Source organism: Typopeltis vanoorti, chromosome 12, assembly GCF_054136105.1.
Source record: "Typopeltis vanoorti isolate ZY-2024b chromosome 12, IOZ_Tvanoo_1.0, whole genome shotgun sequence".
NCBI lineage: Eukaryota > Metazoa > Arthropoda > Arachnida > Uropygi > Thelyphonidae > Typopeltis > Typopeltis vanoorti.
The window spans coordinates 85,258,811-85,270,999 of record NC_143560.1 but is presented as its reverse complement, the minus strand read 5'-3'; the positions used below and the strand labels follow the sequence as shown (position 1 = coordinate 85,270,999).

The 12,189-nt window shown below is 36.6% G+C and overlaps 1 protein-coding gene across 1 annotated transcript in view; it reads right to left on the bottom strand.

Moving 5' to 3' along the window:
• mRpL38 (mitochondrial ribosomal protein L38) overlaps positions 1-12,189 on the bottom strand; it is a 185,231-nt gene that overhangs the window by 123,491 nt on the left and 49,551 nt on the right. The gene's annotated exons all lie outside the window — the stretch shown is intronic.

Sequence of the window (12,189 nt, the reverse complement as noted above, 5' to 3'; positions counted from 1 at the left end):
ATAAAATAAACAGAATATTACAGAAATACTTAAAGCCACCTTTAAAACTAGTCTGGGGTGGCCAGGGGCTGGTCTTGAAATTCATGCTTGCTCTTGTTATCATTCAAAGAGTGAGAGGTGTGACTGAATTCTGATTAGTGGAATAATGAATTACTGACTGAAGTCTGATTAGTGGAATAATGAATTACTGACCATTTAAAACTATATATTTAGAAATTTATGTACATTTAATCATACAAATACAACATTTATTTTACATATGATATTCTATCTTTTTCAATTTAGCTACTTGAATCCAAATTCTACCCTACGGTTCTTCTTTATGAACTGTTCAATAACATTGTCAAAAAAAGCTGGCTGTAACTTAATTTTCCCAAGCAACACGCACGCTTGTAAAGGCTAGCTGAAGCTCATTGGCTAGAGCTACTTTGACTGCGTATGGCCGACGACGTGAAGGGAGTGGACATGAAATCACAGTGCTGCAGCGAGGAACTGGAAGCTCCCACAACCGAGCAAGCCAAGGTAGCTTTGACTAGACGAGCAAGCATCAGCCTTCGATACACAACGAAAAGCTCAATTATTGCCACGCAAGCTTAAGACGTCTTCTGTCTACAAAAATAAAAGCCTAAATGGAATGCTTATAAATGCATGCATTTATTAACAAATAAATATTACTTCTTTCTCAAGTAATGAGCTTGTGCAGCAAGCATGGAGAATTCGCCACTGGTAGTAGCCCTTCCATAATGTGTAGCATTATACATGTCCATAAGGATATGTGCTTTGTATTATGAGATACTTAAGCAAGTGATGAGAAGTCATTAGCTTCAATATACGAGTTACCCAGTCCTGAAATTACTTTAGGTGCAAACTTTCTTTGCTTACATTTAGATAAAAGATTAAACCAAGAATATAATTTCTTTAATTTATAGTATAACCAAGTGGAAAAACTTCCAACGAAATCCTGAATAAATGTTGTCTCTGCAGTTAAATTAAAAATAAACTTCCCTCCAAAAATCAAAAATCTCACAAAAAAAAAATCTTTCATATTCACTTTACCAACATCCATAGCAACAACAATAACATAAATGATGTGCAGTTGAGGCCACATTATGGTTTGAAGACTGAATGCTCTCTGTATGAGTGACATATTCAAGAATACATTTCTCCCACTGCATGTTCCCCTTCTCTATTTCTCTTCACTTTTTGAAACATTAAATATAAAACAAAGCATGAATAAGTTTTGTCTCTGCAGTTAAATTAAAAATAAACCTCCTTCCAAAATTCAAAACTCTCACAAAAAAAAAAACAAAAAAACTTTCATATTCACTTTATGAACATCTGTAGAATTAACAATAACTTAAATGATATGCATCACCACCTTCTGTCATCCAAACCTACAAACCTGATATTCTGTTTCCAACCGAACCCCAAATTTCTGCCAAATTAAATTAGCCACAGCCCAGTCCAACTGTCCAAATTATGCTCTATATGACTCCTTCTGCCATAAGGGAAGTGCTTATACCTTTGTGTGTGTTCTGATATTTCTTGCCACAGGATGTCAAACCTAGAATCTCACCTTCTGTGGCTTAAGGTTTCTTTGCCACATTTTGTTTCATTCATCTGCTGCATCTGCCATTCTCCCAATTTGGAAAATCACTGTGACCTCTTCAATTTCCTATCTTAAAAGTTCAATTTCATTCAGTCAAAATTTCTAAACAGCAAAGTCATCTTTTTTTGGTGACTTCAATGTCCACAATTCTAATTGGCTTCCTTTTTCAAATTTCACTGACCATGCTGGAAGAGAGGTAGTGAATCACTTAAAACAGATCATTCATCTCCCAACCAAAATTTCTGACAATCTTCTTTACTCATCCAACATTCCAGATCTGTTCTTAAGTAGTTCTCCTTCCAGGTACTCTGTTCAGGTGACTACTCTTCTTGGTAATTCAGATCACAATCTCATCCATGTTTCATCTCTGGTGGGACATCCTACCTTCAGTCATTCACAACTTCATGTACTCTGGCATTACAACTTTGCCAAGTGGGAGGATTTACGTGATTTTTACTCCTCCTTTCCATGGTCAGACTGCTGTTATCATTCTTCTGACCCAGACATGTTGTGATCTTGTTACAGAAATAATCCATATTGAAATATAAGCTTTCATTCCTCACTCTGTTCAAATTTCCCAACCCATATCTAAACCATGGTTCTCCAACAACTGTGTGGGACATCCAAGCAAAGCAAACACCCTATTACAAGTGGCTTGAGACCAAAACATCAGCTTCCTTCACAGCCTTAATTGTTGCCTACAGTACTTGTAAAACCATCATTAAAAGGGGAAAAGTCTAAATTTACCAAGGACAAATAAAGAAAACTTGCTACTTGTGCCACTCAGCTGCATCCACCCTACAGCATGAAAGAAAGCCCATATACAGTCAGTTCCCAAAAATGTGATAAATGTCTAACATCAAGCTATCAACTTACTGCTTTCACCTCGATTTTTTCCAAAACAATGGAGAAGGTTATCAACAGTTATCTTCTTCAATAATTGCAGAAGTGCCATTTAATTAGTGACCACTAGTATGGATTTTGCCAATCTGGATCAACAAGAAATCTCCTGGCCTACATCAAGCACCTTCGGACCCATTCCATGGAAAGATTTGGAGAAACATGTGTCCTCTTGCTCTAACAGCTCCTTTTGATAGGGTCTGGTATCGAGGGCTTCTCAACAAATTACCATCATATGGACAGCCTTTGTCCTTGTGTAACTGGATTGCCAGTTTTCTCTAAAATTGATATTTAGTTTGATCTGTAGTTATGCCTCTCTCTCTCTCTCTTCAGCCTATCTTGTTAATGCAGGTATCCCTCAAGGCTCTGTCATTTTACCCACCCTCTTCTTGATTTATATAAATGATTTACTCTCATCGACTGCAAATCCTATTCATAGTTTTGATGATGATGATAGCACACTCCACTCGTCTTACTCCTATGACAAGCCGTGCAATGCTCAAGCATCTCAAGCTGCAAGATCATCTGTAATAAGTACCCTGAACACTGATCTCCACAGTATCCTTGACTAGGGTGAAAACAACCTAGTCAACTTCAATACTTCCAAAACACAGTTTTGTTTGTTTTCTTGCAAAAAAAAGACTTCAGATCTTCTCCAGTTACTTTTGAAAATGCTCAGCTCAATGGTCAAGACTAAACTTCTGTTATTGAACTGACTCTTACTCCAAACCTTTCCAGGCATAATCATATCACTTCTAGCATCATCAGCTTCCAAAAAACTTGGCATCCTTTTCGGTCCAAGACAGTACTTCTCTGCCGAACAGTTACTTATTTTGTACAAATCCCAAATCTGACCAACATTGGAATACTGCTCTCGTGTATGGGGTGGTGCACCTAATACCTCCATACAAGTTCTTGATGCTGTTCAGAAAAGAGCAGTTCAGTTGATTAATGACATCTTTAGAGACTCTCTTCAGCCACTATCCCATAAAAGATCAGTGTCGGGATTGTGTTTCTTCTACAGATATTTACATGGCAACTGTTCAGTAGCACTAGCATCTGTTATGCCCCCATTTATTACAGAGCTACAGGAATTTGAGCAACAGCTGCTCAACATCCCTTCATAGTCGAACTGTATATTCACCCAGCCTGCTGCTCCCAGTCATGTTTCATTCTATCCATCTCAATTCTGAGAATAGCCTCCCCCACGAACATTTCCAAATGACTCAACCTCCAGAAGTTCAATTCAAGAAGAACAACAGATCTTCTGATGACGATCAGGAGCAATCTATAGCATTTATTTGCTACAGGCCCTTTCTGCCTTTTGTGTATAGTAACAATATAAAATAATAATAAATAAATACATAAATTTCTGGCTGCATCTTTTCTATCTGCAATTACCGAAAATGTAGACATGACCACCTAAATATTTTCTTCAGTTCTGTCATGATTAATTTTTTAATGGAATTACAGATATCCAGAATAACTTCAGTTTTATGTTGTCTTTCTGAACTAATTTCTTTTATGATACTCTCTACCATTTCTTAGCTTTTTTTTTCACTCCACATTGTTATCTTGACTTCACAATATTTATCTTCTATATTCTTCCCATAACTTTCATTTAGCTATATTTACGTTAACTTGCTTATATTTTTCTCTGTATTCTCTAAGGGAATAAGTACTGAGCTATTGCTAGAAACTTTCAATATGATTTCTTCTTTTCCAGGACTGCCTGTTTAACATAAATGAATCCGCCATGATGCTGTAATTTATTATTCTTGAAAACCACTTCATTATTTGCTTCTCCTGCTAAATCAATCAACTTTTTTTTTTTTTTAGAACTAGCCACTCAATCTTTAAGAATTAGTTTCTGTTTTTAAACTCCACTTTCTCCCCTCCTCCCAATATTTTTATATTTGAGTTTAGGTGAACTGAAATATTTGTATTGAGTTCACCTCTGAAAGCTGCTTGACTATGATTTTTTTTTAAAACTTTCACTCATTTGTGTGTTCTCTCCTTATGAATTTAAGCACATCATTATGTAAATTAGAAAGAAGAACTCAAACAGTTAACAAATGCAACACATCACCTCATAATCGAGTTATTTGGCTGTAATTTATGTCCCATACAGAAATCCAGCAGGTACTCACTATTATTATTTGCTTTACTATTTTCTCAAAATATTTTTGATTGTCTAAAATTCATTTCCTATTATGCTGTTTAGAACTGCAATAAGATCCATTTTTTTCTTTGTATCACTATCCTCTCTAATGACTCTCTACTTCTTTCATAGAACCTTCTGTAAGATCAGAGACTCAAGTAAGCATCCAATTTCCCATTTTGAAATTTGTCCATATTTGCCTCTATTTGAAATTCCCAATTCACAAAGTTCATCTTGTGCTTGGTTGAATCCTTTATTTCCCTGATTACTAGTGTCTCAATTATAACATCTTATCATTATTCATCCTGGTAATACTAATTAGTTCAACATGGCATTTTTCTAATTCTTCTTCTACCTCCATCTCTTTACATTGATAAAGAGACAGAGTTAGCTATTTACTTATCTTTAATTCTGTTGGATTTAAGATGGTTAAAGTAGCTGACTTCTCATTGTGCATCCTAGTTCCATGACAAAAACAGCAAAAGCTTTGTTCAAACATGCAATGCCCTAGCTAGCCAGCATGCTATTTCATCATATGTACCATCATATTTGTGTGTGATTTATGCCAATACAAAATACAATTTGGCATTAGGTTGCCAAAGCTTCCCTGATCATTTGGTATCTGGGTGGATACCTAGTAATAAGGCATACCACAGGAAGATATGGATTGGATACTGGATTGGAAGTCTTAATTGGTTCTCTGCATTTCTCACAGGTGATGTGTAGGGCTCTTCTTGGTCAAAGCTTGTTATCTAGCATTGACCTTCAAGAAATCTCATTATTTTATTACGTCATCAAATTCGGCCATGTTTCCTCATATGATAGTACTACATGAAAAATTTACATCATTACTAACTTTTATTAACTTCCTATCTACAATTTTCTCCCAAATCACGTTACCTGTCAAAACTCCAACATTATCAGATCTTATATTTCTATCGTCTAAGGCACTTTTTACCATATCAATCCATCAATATCTTGGTCTTCCTCTGGGTCTTTTTAATGGGCAGAAAACTGGGTTCTCTGCCCAGGAAAATGATCATTCAGAATGGGAGAGGTAAGATTAGATCTTTCCTCTCCCATCCTGTTTAACATGTTCGCTACCAAGCTCCTCGGGCATAGTTTGTTCCTGCATGCCAAGCGCTTTCGCTTCTTCAAGGTCACTAGGAGTAATCTCGTAGCCGGCTTATCAGACAGAATTTTGTTTCATACGCCAACTACGAGTAATCTCGTATCACTCCTACCTATATATTACATGTGCTCAGTGGTGGGCTATGGAAATTTTAACAAAAGGGCTCGCATCGTCAAGAAAAAAAAAAAAGCCGTATTTCACACAAAAACTTTTATTAATACAGCTTGTGTACAAATTCCAATCAAAAAGTATGAGAGGACAATCAACCTATGAAGGCTATCATTTTTAAACAAATATTTCATGATCTAAACATGAAATATTTGTACGCAATCAACTGTATTAATTTATCTTATATAAGAAAAACATTTTTAACTATCAAAATATAATAAGAATGAAATCTTTTATAATCTTTTATAAAACATTTCACTGGTTACTGGTTTTACCATACAACTGGCTACCAGAAGGGAGAAGGATAAAAATAACGCATGGCTTATTTTATTTTTAAACTTCGGCACATTCGTTATAGAGGAGTTGAAACAATAATTCCAAATAATCTATACACTGCCAAATAGACTAATTTTTGTTAGGTTACCGTATGAGTTTGTTGCTTAATATGCTTCAAAAAAAAATATTTTTTTTCGAAAATATAAAAAAGCAAGCAAGAAGAACAAGGGGCTCGCAAATTTGAGAAAAATTTAACAAGGGGCTCACGCGAGCCCCTTATAGCTCCATACTGCATGCACTGATGACTGTGTTTATTGCGTCTAGTCTCTAAAAACCTTCAGTTTCGCCATGACCAGTAAAAGAAAACTTACTGATAAAGAATTAGAAGCTTACACTAATATGAGCGATGATGAATTTAATGAATTCATCATTGCAAATGGAAGGACAAGAAGGAAGTTCTTACCATTTCAAATATGCATAAATTTGAAATGGTTGGAGCGAAAAATCGGAATGGTAAAATTCAATTAAAACCAAATATCGTTAGGGACTATAATTTGGGTATATCAGGCATCGATCTTTCTGATCAAATGCTTTCTTACTAATCCGCCTTACGAAAGACAATTAGATGGCCAAAGAAATTGGCAATATGCATTTCTGATATATAGAATCAAAATGCGCATAAAATTTATAATATAATTACTGGAAACGCAATGACTGCGTTAAAATTTAGAGATCAACTTATCTCAGTTTTTGTGGGAATGGATGTGCTTACAGTATCACAGAATATCAGCAAGATTCGGAATCTTCATTACTTGGAAATTTTACCACCTACAGAAAAAAAGAATCGCCAGACAAAGCCATGCCGAGTATGTACGCAAAACAAACTACGACACGAAACACGTTATTATTGTCCTGTTTGCCAGGAAAAACTACCATTGTGTGTGGAAAATTGTTTTAAAGTGTATCATTCGTAATTTGAATAAATTGGTTTTTATTTTATTGATTTCATTTTATTATTTTTAATTTGATTTACAAATTACGGGTTAACTCGTGCTTGGCATAGGAGGTCGGTAATCGACATACGAGTATATTCATAGTTGGCTACTGAGACACATATATAATACACTATATTTCAGCTGAAATTATTTCCCATCTACCAAGCTCCCAGACGTGCTCTCCGCTTTATTCACAAGTGAACGGTCCAAATTAAGGTACATATACTAAGAGTTAACTCGTGGTTGGTATAGGAGGTCAGTAATCGACATACGAGTATATTCGTAGTTGGCTTGTGAGGCTCATATACCAACTACGAGTATGCTCGTAGTTGGCAGCGAACATGTTAAGTGACCATACCACCTGAGATTAGCTCTGCTAATGCATTCCTGGATGCTGACAATGTCAAGTTCTTTCCTAATATTCTCGTTTTTAATATGATATTGCCATTGATGCCATCTGTTCATGCCCCTAATCTTTCTCAGGACTCTCATACATGTGGTCTCTAGTCTTTGGTCAAGTGTTTTACTTCTGACCCAGCTCTAAGATCCATAAGTTAAAAATTGTTTTGAACACTGTCCTGCATACAACTAAATTAGTGTTTTCACTAATTTCTCTCTTATTCCATATAAATTTATTCAATTGACTTACTAGCATAGCAGCTTTGTTGATTCTGTTGTATATTTCCATATTTAATTTACCATCTTCCCTAAAAATCATACCTAAGTAGCTGAAATGTTTTACTTCTTCTATAGGTTCTCCATTCACAAAGCAGTTGATATTTTCAATGCTTCTGCCTATTTTCATTGTCTTTGTCTTTTTATTTTTGTCTTTTTTGTTTGTTTGCATAAAGCAAAGAGTAGAGATTAACATCTCCAATTTTGATATCAGTTTAATACCTGATATCAAAATATCAAAGTTTAATACTTGAACCAGTTTAGCTCAGTGGAAGTGTTGTTGTTTTATTTTATACCACATCGCCAAAAGAAAGAGTGTCGCAAGTTCAATTCTGGTTCTTGACTAGAGGAACTCTTTCTAAACCTTTTTTCAACCGATTTCCAAGTTTGTCGATCTCTGGCACAGGCAAGCAAGTTTTCCCTCCCAGAAACTCGGGTTTTTCATCCCGTAAACTCAAGAAAATCGACTGTAGAACCCACACTATTTCAAATGTTAAAATTATGCCAGACTGGTTGGCCGAGTGGTTAGCTTATCCGCTCTCCAGTCAAAAGGCAGCAGTTTTGTATACTGCCGTGGGCATGGATGTTTGTGATTGTCTGTGGAAATACTAGCGTGGTGGCATGAGGTAGATGGTATTGGTGTAGTTGTAGTTGGTGAAGGGTTGTAGAGTAGGTGCCCTCCCTCGATGAGTCTTTCTACTACCTGGAGGTGTTACGTAATAATAATTATAATAATAATAATACCACTTTCCTTCATAATGTGATCCATATAGACAATGAATAACAGAGGGGATAACGTATACATCCTTTGCTGACACCAGATTTAACATTAATCCATCTCCCTGTACTTGCTTCAATTCTAACTGCTGACTTACAACTCAAATAAAAACTAAGTATTGCTTGATATAATGGCCCATTGACACCATATAACTAATAGTGTTTTGAATAGCTTCTCTCTTGGCACCTTGGCATATGCTTTTTCCAGATCTACAAAACTTAAATACAGATCTTTGTTGTATTCCCATGATTTCTCAACTATTTGCTGTAAACTGAAAATCTGACAGCCTCTATTTGGCCTGAATCCAGCTTGTTCTTCACTAAGCTTTTTTCCACAATCCATCTCAACTGTTTCTTAAGTATAGTGAGCACTTTGCAAGAGTATATCATCCAGGTGGTGACATTGCAGAAATGAAAGAACAGCCTATACGGGAATTGCAGTGAATGAAGTGGAGGTGAATAGTCTATTACAAAACCTCAATGTCAATTTATCTGTGGGATTGGATGGTATACCAGCTCGTGTTGTACGAGAAGCAGCTAAAGAATTGTCAGTGCCTTTGACCATTTTGTTTAATTTGAGTCTTGGGTCTGGGTTAGTCCCAAGGGGGTGGAACGAGGGGAAAAAATAGTTCCACTGCATAAAGGAGGTTCCAAGACTGCTGTTGAAAATTACCGGCCGATCAGCATATCAGGAATTGTTGTCAAGGTCTTGCAGAAAATAGTCAAGAGGAAAATACAAGATTGGATAGATGAAAATGGGATACTCTATGGGGGGACAACATGGTTTTGTGAAGGGTAGATCTTGCCTCAGTAACTTGCTCACGTTCTATAACACAGTGACAGCTAAACTGGATAAAGGTTTACAGTGATTCTACTGGACCTTGCTAAAGTCTTTGCTAGGATACCACATGAAATTCTAATCAGTAAACTGCAGCATATGAGAATGGATATAGGCGTTGGTGAGATAGATAGGAGGGTGGTTGATGGAGAGATATCAGAGCGTGGTTTATTCAGGAGTAGAGTCAAAAAGACGGCCTGTGACTAGCGGTGTGCCACAGGATTCTGTTCTTGGACCGCTACTGTTTAATTTGTTCATTAACGATATAGGAAAGGATCTGAGAGGAACTGTGCATCTGTTTGCGGATGACGCAAAGTTAGGTAGAGCAACACTGAATGATCAGGATGTCAAAATTTTGCAGGGTGATTTGGATAGTTTGGAGGACTGGGCTAAGGAGAATGAATGTCAATTTAATGTGGAAAAATGTAAGGTTTTGCATTTTGGGGTGAAAAGATTAGCAGCAGTATATCACATTGGTAGAACTGTACTCCAGGAGATTGACGAGGCCGAGGATTTGGGAGTGTTGGTGGATAGGGAGTTGAAGTTTAGGGGACACATAGCAAAAGTGGCAAAATCAGCTCATCAAATCACTTGGTTGCTGAAAAACACTTTAACAGAGACAAACAAGTTATTGTTCCTCTGTATCTTGCCTTAATAAGACCCCATCTAGACTACTGTGCCCAGTATGGCTAAGGATGCCTATGGATGCCAGGGTTTCTTCTCGATGGGGAGGAGGTGGAGAGGATCCAGAGACAAGTGAACAAGATAATAGCAGGACTATGGAATGAACCTTATGAGAATAGGTTGAAGATTTGGCTGCAGAAATTGGTTGATAGGCAGAGAAGGGGTGATATGATTGAGAAATTCAAATTACTGAAGGATTTCTATAAGATTAATTCAGAAGATATTTTTGAGAATAGGACTGGTAGTGGGAGGACTAGGGTCCATCCATGGAAGCTTCGTAAGAGTGTGGTTAGAAAGGGTGTTAGAGCTAGGTTTTTTACTTGGAGAGTGGTAAATGAATGGAATAAGCTACCAGAGTCTGTTGTGGATGCAATGACTGTAAATGAATTCAAGGTGAAGTATGATAGATACTGTGTGAATGTTGAATAGTTGTTCTTGACATGATGTTGGGCCTCCCTCGATGAGTCTAAGGACTCCTTGGAGCTGCCCATAATAATAATACTTGCATAAATCTTACCAGGAACACTCAGTAGGGAAATACCTCTGTAATTCATACATTCAGTTTTATTTCCCTTTTTATATATGGGTACTATGAGAGCTGTACTCTAATCATCAGGAATATCCAGGCACTCTGAACTATGCAGTGCACCCACTGTAAGACTTTTACACCACCATACTTCAGCATTTCTGGTCGAATATCATCTACTCCTGCTGCCTTTCAACATTTCAAGCCTTTGATGGCTTTTTCTACTTCAAGTATGGATATGCATCCCTGACTGTATGCCTGTTGAGTGTTTTTTACCACTCTGCTATCACTGCTTGTTTTATTTAGCAATTTTTCGAAGTAATTACTCCATACTTCAAGGATATCTTTTTCTTCCATTTTCATGCCACCTTCATCATCTCTAACTCCCTTTACAGCACTCTTTCCTCCATTTCTAAGCTTCTTCAACAACTTTCGGAATATGTTGCCGCCTTTTTGATATTTATTTTCTATGTTCTTACCAAAGTCTTCCCATGACTTTTGTCTACCTACTTTTACACAGTGTTTAGTTTTTTTACATTTCTCTTGGTATTCTCTAAGAGCCCATGCTGACTTATTTGTCAGGAACTTTTGATATACTTTCTTCTTTTCCTTCACTGCCTCTTTAACGTCCTGTGTCCACCATGTAGTTCTGATTTTTCTATCCTTGCAGACAATCTCACCACATGCCTCTCTGGCTGAATCAATCAGTGTTTTCTTGTGTTTGCCACTGAATCTCTAAGGTTTGGTTCCTGTTCTCAAACTCTTTTATTTTTTCTTGAATAATGTTTGTATATTTTAGTCTACAGTTCACATCTGAGAGAGCTGCTCAACTTTTATTTGCTTTAAAACTTTCTTACATGTTCTTTTCAATATGAAATTCAATTTTATTCTGCTCAAGACTAAATGGTGATCACTTCCAATTTCAAATCCTCCGTATACTCTAGTCTCCTGCACCAGGGAGAAAACATCACTATCAACAATAACAACAATAATCACTATCAACAACAAAAGTCAATGAGACTTTTCTTATTCCTTGCCTCTTCTCTCCATGTGAATTTGTAAATTTGTACACATTTTGATCTTGGAACATGGTGTTAGTAATAACCAGTCCATGTCCTGAGCAGAAAACTAACAGGTATTTGCCTTTACTATTAGCTTTGCTCTTTTCTCCAAATTTTCCCATAATATTTTTGTATGTCTGACAATCATTTTCTACTGTGCTATTTAGATCCCCAACAAGGACCAACTTTTCCTTTTTCACTTTGTCAGTTGCTTTCTCTAAAGCCTCACAAAATTCCCCCACTTCTACCTTCTGTAGAACCTTCTGTGGGAACATAGGCACAAATAAGTCTCATTATTCAGTTCCCCATTCTGATATTTGCCCACATGACTCTACTTGAGACTACCTGCCATTCTAAAAGATTAGCTTCATATTTAATGTTGAATAC